Consider the following 15055-nt stretch of genomic DNA (forward strand, 5'->3'; position numbering starts at 1 on the left):
CTTTGACCAGATCTGCTTTAACAAGAGTGATGTTAGAAGCCATAGTTTGCCCTGAACAGCTTTTACCATTGACTTTTACACTCTCTATGAATTTTCCATTCCCACTCCCATACATAGCACTGGCACAATGTATGGGGCCACCCTCTACTGAACCCACAGTAACAGCATTGACATAAAAGGTGGCATTGTTGGGGTACATTTGGTTACCCCCAGACAACTGCTCAGAGTTATACAACATACCAACATTGTTACAAACTGGACTTTCAAGAGGATACAGTCTCTGCTGTTCTTCCATTGCTTTTTTGACTTGGAGTTGGAGTCTAGCCGTCTCCTGTTGCATCTGTCGAGTTTTCTCCTCAGCAGCCAGCAACTCCAGACGCCTCTTACGAGCTTTTTCTTCTCTCTTAGCAACTTCTTTCTTTCTCTCATCAGACTCTTTCTCCATTCGAATTTCTGCCAGTTCTTGCTCATAATCAAACTGCAGGCTGTCTCTCAAGGCTCGCAGTTTCCTTGCTTTTCCTGATGCTTTCTGTCTCATGGTCACTGACCTTTAACCAACCAAACTCTCAATCCCAAAGTTAAAATTTGGATAGCGTGGGGTTCTGACCCAAAGCTTAATTGACCTGGTTCTGTGGATCCAAGCACGACTACGCCACTGTGACGGAGCGATCTGGCGGGACCCAACTGAGAGTGCCAAATCAGGACCAATTGCTTAAACTGGGCAGTCACAGCCCTAGGCTGGGGTTTTCCACCTCTAAGGCAAACCAAACCAGCCAGACAAAAAGGACTTTGGTCTCACCCCACTGGCTAACCACAAGTCACACGAGCAATTTCCTTAGACACTCCAGTCTCCCAGCATCACCACCAGTGCACTCATCCTGGGGATGAATGGTTATGAAAACCAACACCCCAATAAAAGAAAAAGGTTCCGTCGATCCCAAAGGACCAAGCCCCAGACCCAGGTTAATATACACATCAGATCTTACCCACAAATCACGCTGTTGCCAATCCTTTAGAATCTAAAATCTAAAGGTTTATTTACAAAGGGAAAAAGGTAGAGATGAGAGGTAGAATTGGTTAAATGGAATCAATTACGTACAGTAATGTCAAAGTTCTTAATTCAGGCTTGCAGGAGTGATGGAGTAAACTGCAGGTTCAAATTAAGTCTCCAGAATAAATCCCCCACTGGGATGGGTCATTCAGTCCCTTGTGTAGAGCTTCAGTTTGTAGCAAAGTCCCTCCAGAGGTCAGAAGCAGGATTGAAGACAAGATGGAGATGATGCCTCAGCCTTATATAGACTTTTCCAGGTGTAAGAATCTCTTTGTCCTCACTGTGGAAAATTACAGCAAAATGGAGTCTGCAGTCACATGGACAAGTCTCTGCATACTTTGCTGAGTCACAAGGCGTGTCTGCCTTCTCTCCATGGGTCAATTGTGTAGCTGATGGTCCTTAATGGGCCATCAAGCTAGCTAGGCAGGGCTAACACCAGCTTGTCTGGGATATTTCCCAGAAGCAGAGCATAATACAAAATACAGACAGTACAGAGCCAATACTTATAACTTCAACTACAAAATGATACACAGACATACAGACAGCATAATCATAACCAGCAACCCAGAACCTGGTCTTTGACACCTTATATGACCCCCTTTACTTAAGATTTGGTGACACTACAGGACCTTGGTTGCAACCCATGTTCGATATGGTCCCAATTTATATCAATAACGTCACACCGGGTCACGGCATTAATTTTTGGTGGGGAGGGGCTATCCTGCAGCATGCCTCGTGGCACAGTCTGATGGCGTCCGTTTGCAAAGAGAGTTTCTGCTTGGTCCTTAGTTTCTGCTTGGTAAAGGCAAGTCAGTGGGGTCCATCCGTCAGAAAAAGAGTCCCAGGACTTCTTGCTGAGCGCCAGGGTCCAAAAGCAGCGCATTCCCTCCTGGAAAGGGCTGTGTTTCGAATGTCCGTCCAGTGCGCGTTGAAGGGAAGGATCTGCGTGCCTAGGAAGCTGCCTCCCTCCAGAGGCGCTTGAGAAGCCAAAGGGGCCGTTGGTGAGTTTGTGATGAGGTGAGTCTGAAGTGTGGAAGGGGGAGGGTGTCAAGAGGAGGTTTTGAGAGGGAAAAAGGTGCTGCTGAGCTGGTAGGTGAGGGCAAGGTCCCAGGCGGGTGTTGTGTGAGGAGCTGTGTAGGCCCGAAAAGGCGTCGTGCTGGGCAAGGGCAGGCGAGGAGGGCCAGGGCTTTTCCCAGGGCTGTTGCTGCGGCCAAAGCCTTTGGGAAGCAGAAGAGGGCCAGGGGTGCTGTTGCCTGCTGGGGCCCATGCGATGGTGTAGGTGTACGCTGACCATAGCTGGTCTGTGGGAGCTGGGGCCCCTCCCTGTGCCCCTTTCCTCGTTAGTATAGTGGTGAGTATCCCTGCCTGTCACGTGGGAGGCCGGGGTTTGATTCCCCGACGGGGAGGATGACTCCTTTTCAAGGGGGGAACAAAGAAATCCCTGGCCTGCCCAACACATGCCTTCCATTCTCCTTCTACGGCCACTTCCCTTCGCACCCGGAACTGATGACTTTCTCCTCCAGACAGACAATTACCTCGCCAGGACATGCTGGCCCTAGCCAAAGCCTCTCCCTGCCCTTCCGCCCCCGGGTCCTGCACGTGGGGGCACGTTTCAGAGCGGCAAAGGGAAATAGGCTGGCCAGGGGCATGAGGACAATGGCCTGGACAAACGGGGAGGGACTTGGTCCAGGGGTGGAGGAAGACAGAAAAAGGGACAGGCATGGGATTGGCTTCCTCTATTTTTTCCTTTGCTCAGCATTTTACCTGTGACTGTAATGGGCAGACTTGAGAAATACCCGTGGCCGCTGGCAACGTAGGTGGCCACCCCGAGAGCGCAGACCTGAGCATTTTGCGCTGGGCTGCTGCTTGTTCACCCAGCGCCTGCCCGTGATCATATAGTGGTTAGTACTCTGCGCCGTGGCCGCAGCAACTTCGGTTCGAATCCGGGTCACGGCATTAGTTTTTGGTGGGGAGGGGCTATCCTGCAGCACGCCTCGTGGCTCAGTCTGATGGCGTCCGTTTGCAAAGAGAGCCATCAGCCGGTCCTTAGTTTCTGCTTGGTAAAGGCAAGTAAGTGGGGTCAATCCGTCAGAAAAAGAGTCCCAGGACTTCTTGCTGGGCGCCAGGGTCCAAAAGCAGCGCATTCCCTCCTGGAAAGGGCTGTGTTTGGAATGTCCGTCCAGTGCGCGTTGAAGGGAAGGATCTGCGTGCCTGGGAAGCTGCGTCCCTCCAGAGGCGCTTGAGAAGCCAAAAGGGCCGTGGGTGAGTTTGTGATGAGGTGAGTCTGAAGTGTGGAAGGGGGAGGGTGTCAAGAGGAGGTTTTGAGAGGAAAAAAGGTGCTGCTGAGCTGGTAGGTGAGGGCAAAGTCCCAGGCGGGTGTTGTGTGAGGAGCTGTGTAGGCCCGAAAAGGCGTCGTGCTGGGCAAGGGCAGGTGAGGAGTGCCAGGGCTTTTCCCAGGGCTGTTGCTGCAGCCAAAGCCTTTGGGAAGCAGAAGAGGGCCAGGGGTGCTGTTGCCTGCTGGGGCCCATGCAACGGTGTAGGTGTGCGCTGACCATAGCTGGTCTGTGGGAGCTGGGGCCTCTCCCTGTGCCCCTTTCCTCGTTAGTATAGTGGTGAGTATCCCCGCCTGTCACACGGGAGACCGGGGTTCGATTCCCTGATGGAGAGGGTGACCCCTTTTCAAGGGGGGAACAAAAGAAATCCCTGGCCTGCCCACCACATGCCTTCCATTATCCTTCTACTGCCACCTCCCTTCGCACCCCGAACTGATGACTTTCTCCTCCAGAGAGACAATTACCTCGCAAGGACACGCTGGCCCTAGCCAAAGCCTCTCCCTGGCCTTCCGTCCCCGGGCCCAGCTTCGGGGCCTGCACGTGGTGGCACGTTTCAGAGCGGCAAAGGGAAATAGGCTGGCCAGGGGCATGATCAGTGATTTCCCAACACCCCCCTGCAGTTTTGTGAACTAGTTACATGCCAAACCTTGTGGCTGTACTTCGCGACTTTGTCCTCACCCACAACTATTTCACATTTGAGGACAATATATATCTTCAAGTCAGCGGCACTGCTATGGGTACCCAAATGGCCCCACAGTATGCCAACCTTTTTGTGGCTGTCTTAAAATAACGCTTCCTTAGCTCTCGTCTCCTAATGCCCCTACGTACTTGCGCTGCACTGAAGACATCTTCATCATCAGGACTCATGGAAAAGAAGCCCTTGAGGAATTCCACCATAATTTTAACAATTTCCATCCCTCCATCTACCTCGGCCTAGATCAATTCACTCAAGTTGTTCAGCTCCTTGACAGTACTGTACTGATAAGAGATGGTCACATAAACACAACCCTGTACCGGAAACCCACTGACCGCTATACTTACCTACATGCCTCCAGCTTCCATCCAGGACACCCCACATGATCCATTGTCTATAGCCAAGCTCTAAGATACAACCGTATTTGCTCCAATCCCTCAGACAGAGATAAACACCTACAAGATCTCTATCAAGCATTCTTAAAACTACATTACCCACCTGCTGAAGTGAAAAAACAGGTTGACCGAGCCAGAAGAGTACCCAGAAGTCACCTACTACAAGACAGGCCCAACATAGAAAATAACAGAACACCACTGGCCTTTACGTTCATCTCCCAATTAAAACCTCTCTAGCGAATCATCAAAGATCTACAACCTATCCTGAAAGATGATCCCTCACGCTCCCAGATCTTGGGAGACATGCCAGTCCTTGCTTACAGACAACCCCCAAACCTGAAGCAAATCCTCACCAGCAACCACAGAACAACAACACTAACCCAGGAATCTATCCTTGCAACAAAGCCCGATGCCAACTCTGTCCACATATCTATTCAAGTGACACCATAATACGACCTAATCACATCAGCCATGCCATCAGGGGCTCGTTCACCTCCACATCTACCAATGTGATATATGCCATTATGTGCCAGCAATGCCCCTCTGCCATGTACATTGGCCAAACCAGACAGTCTCTGTGCAAAAAATAAATGGGATGTAAAGCAGACGTCAAGAATTATAACATTCAAACACCAGTAGGAGAACACTTCAACCTCTGGCCGTTCAGTAACAGATTTAAAGGTGGCAATTTTGCAACAGAAAGCCTCAAAAACAGACTCCAACGAGAAACTGCTGAACTTGAATTAATATGCAAACTAGATACAATCAATTTAGGCTTAAATAGAGACTGGAAATGGCTGAGCCATTACACACATTGAATCCATTTCCCCATGTTAACTATCCTCACACCTTCTTGTCAAACTATCTTAAATGGGTCATCTTGATTATCACTACAAAAGTTTTTTTTCTCCTGCTGAGAATAGCTCATCTTAATTAATTAGCCACTTAGAGTTGGTTGGGCAACTCCCACCTTTTCATGTTCTCTGTGTGTATGTGTGTGTGCATATACATATATCCTCACTATATGTTCCATTCTATGCATCCGATGAAGCCATTTATCAACATTGAATTTCATCTGCCATTTTGTTGCCCAATCACCCAGTTTTGTGAGATCCCTTTGTAACTCTTTGCAGTCTGCCTGGGACTTAACTATCTTGAACAGTTTTGTATCATCTGCAAATTTTCTCACCTCACTGTTTACCCATTTTTCCAGATCATTTATGAGTACGTTGAACAGTAATGGTCCCAGTACTGACCCCCTGGGATACCACTATTTATCTCTCTCCATTCTGAAAACTGATAATTTAGTCCTACCCTTTGTTTCCAAGATTTTAACCAGTTACTGATCCATGAGAGGACTTCCCTCTTATCCCATGATGGCTTACTTTTCAAAATTCAATTTAAATTAAATACATTTTTTTAAATTATATATATTTTTAGAAATCTAGACCTGTTATGTATCAGAGGGGTAGCCGTGTTAGTCTGGTTCTGTAGAAGCAGCAAAGAATCCTGTGGCACCTTATAGACTAACAGACGTTTTGCAGCATGAGCTTTCGTGGGTGAATACCCACTTCTTCAGATGCAAGTGGTGGAAATTTCCTGGGGCAGGTGTATATAAGCAAGCAAGAAGCAAGCTAGAGATAACGAGGTTAAATCAATCAGGGTGGATGAGGCCCTGTTCTAGCAGTTGAGGTGTGAAAACCAAGGGAGGAGAAATTGGTTCTGGTTCTGTAATTGGCAAGCCATTCACAGTCTTTGTTTAGTCCTGAGCTGATGGTGTCAAATTTGCAGATGAACTGGAGCTCAGCAGTTTCTCTTTGAAGTCTGGTCCTAAAGTTTTTTTGCTGTAGGATGGCCACCTTAAGATCTGCTATAGTGTGGCCAGGGAGGTTGAAGTGTTCTCCTACAGGTTTTTGTATATTGCCATTCCTAATGTCTGATTTGTGTCCATTTATCCTTTTCCTTAGAGACTGTCCAGTTTGGCCGATGTACATAGCAGAGGGGCATTGCTGGCATATGATGGCATATATTACATTGGTGGAAGTGCAGGTGAATGAACCGGTGATGTTGTGGCTGATCTGGTTTGGTCCTGTGATGGTGTTGCTGGTGTAGATATGTGGGCAGAGTTGGCATCGAGGTTTGTTGCATGGATTGGTTCCTGAGCTATCCAGGGGACCTGTTATGTGTAACTTGCATTATCCTTATGTTAAATTTGCATTATCCTAACAAAACATTTACTTTATTCACATCTCTTTTATATATCACATTGGCCCTGACACCCCCCCTGTGAATTCAAACACCCCCCCCTAATTTCAATTCCTGGGGAAACTACTGGGCGCCGCCTCCTGCCTGGCGAGAAGCCGCAGCACCGGGGGGGGGTCACAGGGCGCGATGGGCTTCCGCGCGCGGCTGTTTTCTGCCGGTCGCGGGGTGACGGTTCCTGCCCTTGGCGGCCAGGGGCTGCGGGGTCCCGATGGCAGCTGGGGGCTCTGGCATCCACCTGCGGCGGCTGGGAGCTACGGGGCCACCTGCAATGGCTGGGGGCTGCGGCTTCTCCTCACCCCCCCCCCCCGGTGACTGGGAACGCCAGGCTCTGCCTGCAGTGTCTGAGCGCTGGGGGCTCCCTCTCTTGCCTCGGGCGGCTGAGGGCTGCCTGGGGCGGCTGGGAGCTCCAGGGTCTTCGGAGCTGCAGGGTCTATTAGCAATGACGTGGGGCTGCAGCGTCCTCACGCCATCAATGCCTGTTGGGAAATCCTGGGTCCATCCGCAGCGGCTGGGAGCTCTGGGCTCCACTCGTAGGAGCTGCAGGGTCCATACGCAGTGGGGTGGGGCTGTGGGGGCTCCCCGGCCACCCATGGCTGCTGGGAGCTCCAGGGTCTTCCTGTGGGAGCTGTGGGGAGATGAGGGGTTTGGGGTGGAGGAGGGGGCTCCAGGCTGCAGGGTGGGGCTGAGGGATTCAGAGTGCAGGAGGGGGCTGTGGGTTGAGGCAGGGGGTTGGGGTCCAGGATGGGGTGATGGCTCTGGGGTGGGGGCAGGGATGATGGGTTCCAGGTGTGGGAGGAAGCTCTAGGCTGGGGCAGGAGGTTGAAGTGCAGAGGGGTGAGGGCTCTGGGGTGCAAGAGGGGGCTCTGGGTTTGGGGGGGTTCAGGGCTGGGGCAGGGGGTTGGGGTGCAGACTTACCTCGGGCGGCTCCTGGTCAGCGGTGCAGCAGGGGGGACCTACTGGCCACTTCCAGGGCACAGTGCGGTGCCCTAGGACATGTAGAGACCAGCCTGCCTGAGCCGCGCAGCACCGCTGACCGGACTTTATAACCTGGTCATCCCACTGGGAGCTCCAGGGTCCCCCTGTCACATGTGGTACCTGGGAGCTCTGGAATCCACCCACAGCAGCTGGGAGCTCTGGGGGCATCCCACTGCTCACAGTAGCTGGGAGCTGTGGGGTCCATCCGTGGTGGCATGGGCCTGTGAGAGCCCCTTCCGACTTGATAGCTGTGAGGCCCCCACCAGCCGACAGCTCCAGTCTTGCTGCCCCAGGGTTGAGGTGGAAAATGTCGCTGAGATCTCTGAAAGTCACAGATTCTGTGACACCCTTTATATAATCTTAGCCTTAATAGTTGTTGACAGTCTCTCTCAATCTAGTGGTTTGCTCTAGCACAGATGGGACAGGGAAGACAGAAGCTCACCCCCCAGCACAGGTTTGGGCAGCAATGGCTCTTGGACTATTTGCTGTGCATGCAGAGGACTTGTCCAGGCTGGTGGACCAGCCCAGCCAGATGAGGAGCTGGAAGAAGGAGACCTGAGCAGCCTGGAGATCCCTCTTTTTCTCCACAGCCACTGCCTGTCAGCAGGATTCCTCCTCCTCCTCCTCAGTGAGACTAAATCTCCCCACCTAGACAGCCAGTCCGTCCGCTGCACCCCAATCCCCCATGCCTGAGCCTCCCTGCCAAAGTCCTGTACCTGGCCCCATAGAATTAAGTCTCACGTGTCACTGGGAACTCTAATTCTTGTGCCCAGAGAGTCTCGGCCCCCCTCAGTATATGACCCAAGAAACACAGTGTCTGCCCTTTCCAAAGAAGGGCTTGGAGAAGCTTTTCCATTATAACTGTGTGGCCTAATGGATAAGGCGTCTGACCTCGGCTCAGGCAAGTGAGAGCTCGAATCCCGTTGTGGTTGTCCGGTTTTAACTTTGTGCTGAAAGTCCTGCTCCCTTCAGGGCTGTAACTTTTTGGCTGCTCAGGCCAATGCTCTGGCTTCAGCTAGAGCCCCGGGAAGGAGTTGGGGGTCAGGCGTCACAAATGCTGGGGCATGAGCCCCAGGTGCTTCCAGTCTCGCCTTTGCCCTTCCTGACTTGCCAAAGAAAATGGGCGGCTGCCCAGGCTAGTGTGTGGAGCAGTTTCCCTTTTCCAAATGTGCGCCCGTCCCTGTGCTTGAGGGGGTTTGCTACATAGCACCTTGGGAGCCTGGGTGTTTCTCTGCTTCTCGCCAGCTGGGGAACAGCCTCTTGGGGAAAAATCTCCTGCCCCACTGCCAAAGTGAGCACCTGGGGTACGAACGGTCAGAGGCCCCACCTCTGGTGGCTGGCCCAGCTTTCCTATCGTCTTCGGATGTTGGCCACAGAGCGTCAGCAGCTGGCCTGTGGGTGGCTTTCAGTGAGTGTTTGGCATTGCAGGGAGCAGGCTGTCTGGTGTCTTTGTTGCTGTCTGCTGGCCACATATAGGCATGGTCCTCCCCTCCTCCTGCCCTCGGTTGCTCTGTGGCTTTTAAGCCTTCCCTTGGAGCTGTCAGCACCAGCTGCTTCTGCTCTAGGTGCCCAGAGGAGGAGAGGTGTGTTGGGCTCCAGCCTGGGACTCTGCCTCCCTACTGCCTAGCCCTGACTGTGAAGCCTGGCCCTGACACTCCTTCCTTTAAATGCCATGTGGGCAAGAGGAAGAGTGTGACAGCTGCATGGACCAAAGTTGTGGGCATCAGGTGAAGCAGCGAGAAACCACCATATGATCAAGCCACAGGAATCTCTAGCCAGACTGTTAAGTTCTAGGACCCCAACCTATAGCTGCCAGCCCATTGAACCAGCCGGACCAAAGACCTATCTCCAGTGGGCATCAGTCACCCAGCGTGAGGGAAAAAGAACTCACTCTAGTTCACCCCCAGAGAAAGTAGCCCAGCACATTGAGCTCCAGGGCTTTGCAGCAAAATCACATATCACCAGGAGGTCCCACTGAGATTGGAACTCAGATTCTAGGATTTAAAGTCCTGAGTGCTGCCCATTACACCATGGGACATACTACTATTTTATTTTTTAGACCCCTGTGACTCTCAACTGGCTGGTTTACACTCTGCACTTATTGCTTCCCACCAGCAGCTTCCTCTCACAGGACTCTCTCTCCTCCTCCAGCGACTATAGTTCTGCACTAATGGATCCGTGGGTCCTGCCCTGAGACCCCCACATCCCCCTGCTTTGTCTCCGTTCCCTGCAGGCTGCAAAAATGTCAGGGGAGGCCACCCCTCCCTTCACTCGGTGCTCCCGCTCATATCGGCCAGCTGCAGCCTCATGTCCTGGAACTTGGCCAGCTGTCGCTTGATCCGATCGTACAGTCACACGCTGACTGGCTCCCATGCCTGGATGGTCTTGTGGAAATCCCACAAGCGATGCTGCAGGACTCGGAACCACTGGTTTCTTTAATGTTGTGGTGTTTGCCCGACTGCCGGAACAAAGCCGCCAACTCCTCCCTGACTGACTCCCACCAATCCGCTCTGATGCTTTCCCATTCTGCCAACAACACCAGGCCTCACCCCCCTGCTCATTTATCTTGCAAGCTCGGGATGTTCAGATTCCAATATCCTCTGCCATAGGTCAGGGAATTGCCCACATTGAGCACACGGTGAGAGCTGCGTGAGCCAAACAGTCCATTGGCACCACCCTGCACTGGGCTGTCGACGTGCTCTCCTTCACGTAAATCCGGTCAGTGCGACACCTGGCCTGTCCCCGCAGAAAGGTGTATCCCCTCTGTGGCTGGTGAGAGCTCGGGTCAGAGGAATAGGAGGCTACCACCTACCCTCCACTGGTTCCACTGTGGAGAAACACGTCCTCTAAGCCAACCTCACTACAGACCTGTGCCAGGTAGTGCTCATCATAGAAGAGTTTCCTCTGACCATCAGGAAAACAGGCCCAGCAATCCTCAGGCCAGCTGCAACAATTGAAATCCTGCTCCCGCCCCCCCCCCTCCAACACCATGCTGTCCAGAGGAAGTCAGTTCCTTCATAGGACTTTCCTTTTATGTCTTAACTGGGGACCATACACACTAATATAGCCTGCACCAGTGCTGCAGAGCACAAAGCCCACCAGTAATGCTCTCCCTGGTCAGAGCTCCAGCCCCTTCTGTACTCACACTGTGAATGTGAAGAACAAGACTCCAACACCATCATTCTTCACTGGCCTGGATGACCAGAGAGATGGGCCCTTCCACTAGTCACCCTCTGCCCATCAAGCTACCCTAGAGTTGTTAATATGCATTTCCTGAACACCCACCCTGTCCAAGTCCAGCTGCTCCAAGTCACTGAACATCAAGCGCCTCCTCCTGGGCCCCCAAATCCCTGCCACCTTCCACACGGCCACTTTCACAGATGCCCCTTCCAGGGCACTGCCCTTGCTCAGCTGCACAGAGGAGTTTTCATCCCCTATTCCTGCCTGTCACTGCCCAGCACCATTCCTGAGGGCCACCCTCCCTCACTCTCTTCCTGCCATATTGGGTCCACCAATAACTCACCTAGGAGAGACAGCTCCCATCCTTCATTGTTAAAGGTCAGGCCAGCCAACTACAGGCAGAAGCCCACAGTTTCCCCCCCCCGTACTGCAGAGCCCAAGCTCAGGGACTCACCTTGGGTGCAGGAACCACTGTGCTCTCAGAAGACAAGCCACCCCTGCACAAAGAGGAATGAAAGGGCCTGCCAAAGCCTGGGAGTAGAACCAGGGACCTTTAAGATCTTCAGTCTTTTTTTTTTACCTTTTTAGTCTAATGCTCTCCCAACTGAGCTACTTTAGCAATTGTGTGCTAGTATTTTGGCCCGTTGCTTCTCTGGCCGGGAGGTTTTTGCCGCAGTTGCACACAAAAAGGACGTCATTGTGAGCGGCCCATGAAGACAAGACTCACTTTTCCCTGCCTTACTCAGCTTGACTTGCTGCCTCACCCTGTTCCTGCCCTAGTGCCCGGGCTGACCTGTTGGTGGAAGGGGACTGGGGGCCAGTGGCGCGGGGAGGAAGTTGAGCTGGACCCTGAGCTAGACTAGACCCTGGCGGTGAGAGTCTGGCCACCACTTGCCGCCCCACCCTGTTGTCCTGGCTTCCCCCACTGGGCGTCGTTTCGGGAGGGAAGTGGGGCTTCTGCCTCCCCTCCCCGATTTTCACACCACAGAGGAGTGCGAACAGGAAAACGAACGGCTGCTCCACACCCCCACCGGAGGAACCCGACGCCCTTAGCTGTGGGGAGTAAGAAGCGGCTGTTGGCTGACAGGGCCTGTCCCCGAGCAGCTGGAACAGCAGCTGCCGCCTCCCGCTCGGCTCCAGGCTGTGGGAAATGCTCATTGCCTGGCTGCATGGGCGGATGCTGCTCCGTGCTCTGGAGAGCGTCTGTATTGCTCTGTCAACCCCCCGTCTTCACTGAGCCAGTCTGGTCAGGTCCCAAGTGCCCCCTCCGGCCTGGCAGCTGAGAGTCTGTGCAGACATCGGACCCCTGCCAGCCCCACAGGCAGCAGCAGCGCCAGCCCCCCAGCATCACAGGGGCACTCGATGCACTTCCTGTGGGGAAATGGCTCCTTGGCGTCCAGCTGCTAGAGTGAGAGCCAGGAGAGAGCAGTGTCTGGCTCACCGTGGGGGAGAGCAGAGACCTGGTCAGTGCGGATCCCCCTCAGCCTCCCCCGCAAGGCTGGTCAGTTCTACTGTCACTGTGACAGTCGGTGCTTCCCATCAGGGCCGGCCCTAGAGGGGTGCAGGGCCCAGGACAAATCCCCCCCTTTCTGTACCAGGCCCCGCAGCCACTCCACCCCTTCCCCCATACCCCCACCCCTGTCCCATCTCTTCCCGGCCTGCACCTTCCTGCCCCATTCCTCTCCCTCCCCCACCTCTTATTGTCCCTTCTCCTCCTCCTCTCTGCCCAGCGCCTCCTGCACCCCACTGAACAGCTGATCACTGGCAAGTGGGAGGTGCTGAAGGGGAAGTGGAGGAGCTTGTCAGCAAGGCTTGTCGGCAAGGCCTGTAGTGGGGCGGGGGGAGCTGGCTGCCAGTGGGCGCTGAGCACCTATTTTTTCCCTGTTGTTTCTGCAGCCCCGTAGCACCCATGGAGTCACTGACTTGGCTCCTTTTGCACTCTAGAGAGAGGAGCAGAACAAGGGCTATGGCGGATCTATGGGGCACTAGGTGAGTGGCAGAGGCTTCAGGCGCTGAGAGTTTGTCAGACCCCTCAGGGACACAGTGTGAGGTGGTGTCCCAGGGATCTCTATGAAAGGAGCAGAACAGGATTTACTTGGGGAGAGAATTGAGAGTGTCTCAGGAGGTTGTACAGACATGTTGCTCAGGTTAGAGACTGGCTAAAAACCAAACATTGCTGTGAGCAGGATTCAAACCTGCACAAAGGAACCTGATTTGATTTTAATCCCAACACCTTAACCACTCGGCCATCACAGCTGAGAGCACAAAACTCCCCCAATGCCAGAGAAACTGGTAAAGAATCCCAATGCCCAGGCTTGAAGTCATCTGAACTACAGAATTCCCACCGCAAACCTGGCTCCCAAAGCACACGGGGAATTTGGGGTTTGTTCTCTTTGCTAAGTCATGTGCAGTAGCTCATGTTCCAATGCGTCTGTTAGTCTATAAGGTGCCACAGGACTCTTTGCTGCTTTTACAGATCCAGACTAACAGGGCCCCTCTGATACTCCTAGTGACACTCTCCAATGGATCCCTATCCTCCACCCACCGTGAGGTAGGTAGGAGCAGATCATTATTATCCCTACTTGAAAGAGGGAGAAGCTACATGTGAGAAAGAAGAATTGACTTGTCTGAGGTCACACGGCCAGTCAGGGGCAGAGTTGGGAATAGGACCCAAGAGCCCTGATTTTCAAACTGACCATCAGATCTTGAATTTCACACATTGAATGACCTGAATAAAGTGCTCTCGGATGAGCTCCAGACCAACAACTGTGCACAGTAATTATTCAGCAAGTATTTGAGGAGAACTGCAATGTTAGAGAGAATCGTGAACTGCTCAGAGACCATTAATGCAGCAAAGCAGCAAAATTTGTCAAACATATAACAGCAGCCTTATTGGATAGTTGACTAGCAACGAAATCATTGGGAGGGAGCAGATGGGAAGGAGCTAGCATACCTAGGAGAATGGGAATGTATCCATTCTTGGATGGCAAGGAACCCCAGTCAGTTACAAAACCCACAGCAGGGAGTGAAGTGTGGAACCGCCGAGGCGATGCTATCACCCAGCGGCAAAACAGAGCAATTGCTACTAGAAGCCAGGAACGCGCCTGAGCTCATTTCTGTTATGCTGCTGCCATCTAGCGATGTGAGTGGTAATTGCAGCCAAACTCATGGGAAAACGCCGAGGCAGAAGCTGACTGAAGCGGCACATCAGTTCACGCATGACGGGACAGAAGCAAGGCTAAGACTGAGACGTTATGGAAGATGATGTGAGTACATGGGTGCAAAATTGTGTGCACTATGCAAAAGCTCGTCCTTCGCACTGGCAACCAATGATGCACCTGGGACCGTGGCATAATATACAGATAGTTTTCATTGATAAGCTGCCGAGGAGAAACGAAGGATTCCAGTATTTGTTGGTTAGTATAGATTCATTTTCAGGATGGGTGGACGCATTCCCCACTAGGGCTAATAGTGCTAGAACTGCAGCTAAAAGGCTTTTCACTGAAGTGTACAGCTATGGAACCCCTGAGACTCAGATAATGAAAGTGCATTTGTGGGGCAAATTTTAACGATAATGTTACAAGCCCTAGAGATCAGCCAAAATGCCACATTCCATACTGACCCCCGTCCTCTGTTCAGGAAAGAAGAATAAATAGCACTATTAAAGAGGTATTGTGAAAAGTAATATACCATACTGGTATATGTATGGCCTGAGAATCTGCCTAGCTGCCACTCACAGTAATAACTGTGTGAGAACCCAAAGATCCAACCATGCCAGATTAATATCAGTCAATCAATTAAGTTAATGATTGAGCCTGCAGATTTTACTATACACCCCCCCCCAGGGATCATCCCACACAAGTCCAGAATGATTATTTCCAATGGTTAAAACAATTACAGGAGTCTAAAACCTCATTACAGTTCAGGATCAATAAGGTTATTGGACATATTAATAAGACAATGCAAAAACAAAGAACTAATCAACGCACTTTATGGGAAGCTAGAGATCAGGTAACATTTTAAATTGAGTAAGAACGATCACACCTTAGAATCTAAATAGATACGTCTACATTCCATAGTTGACCATCTCTCTCCGCTAGTATAGTGATAAACTTAAATGGGTTACATATTATGCCAGATCAAACTATTTTCTGAATAGCAT

This window comes from Mauremys mutica, chromosome 14, assembly GCF_020497125.1.
Source record: "Mauremys mutica isolate MM-2020 ecotype Southern chromosome 14, ASM2049712v1, whole genome shotgun sequence".
Classification (NCBI taxonomy): domain Eukaryota; kingdom Metazoa; phylum Chordata; order Testudines; family Geoemydidae; genus Mauremys; species Mauremys mutica.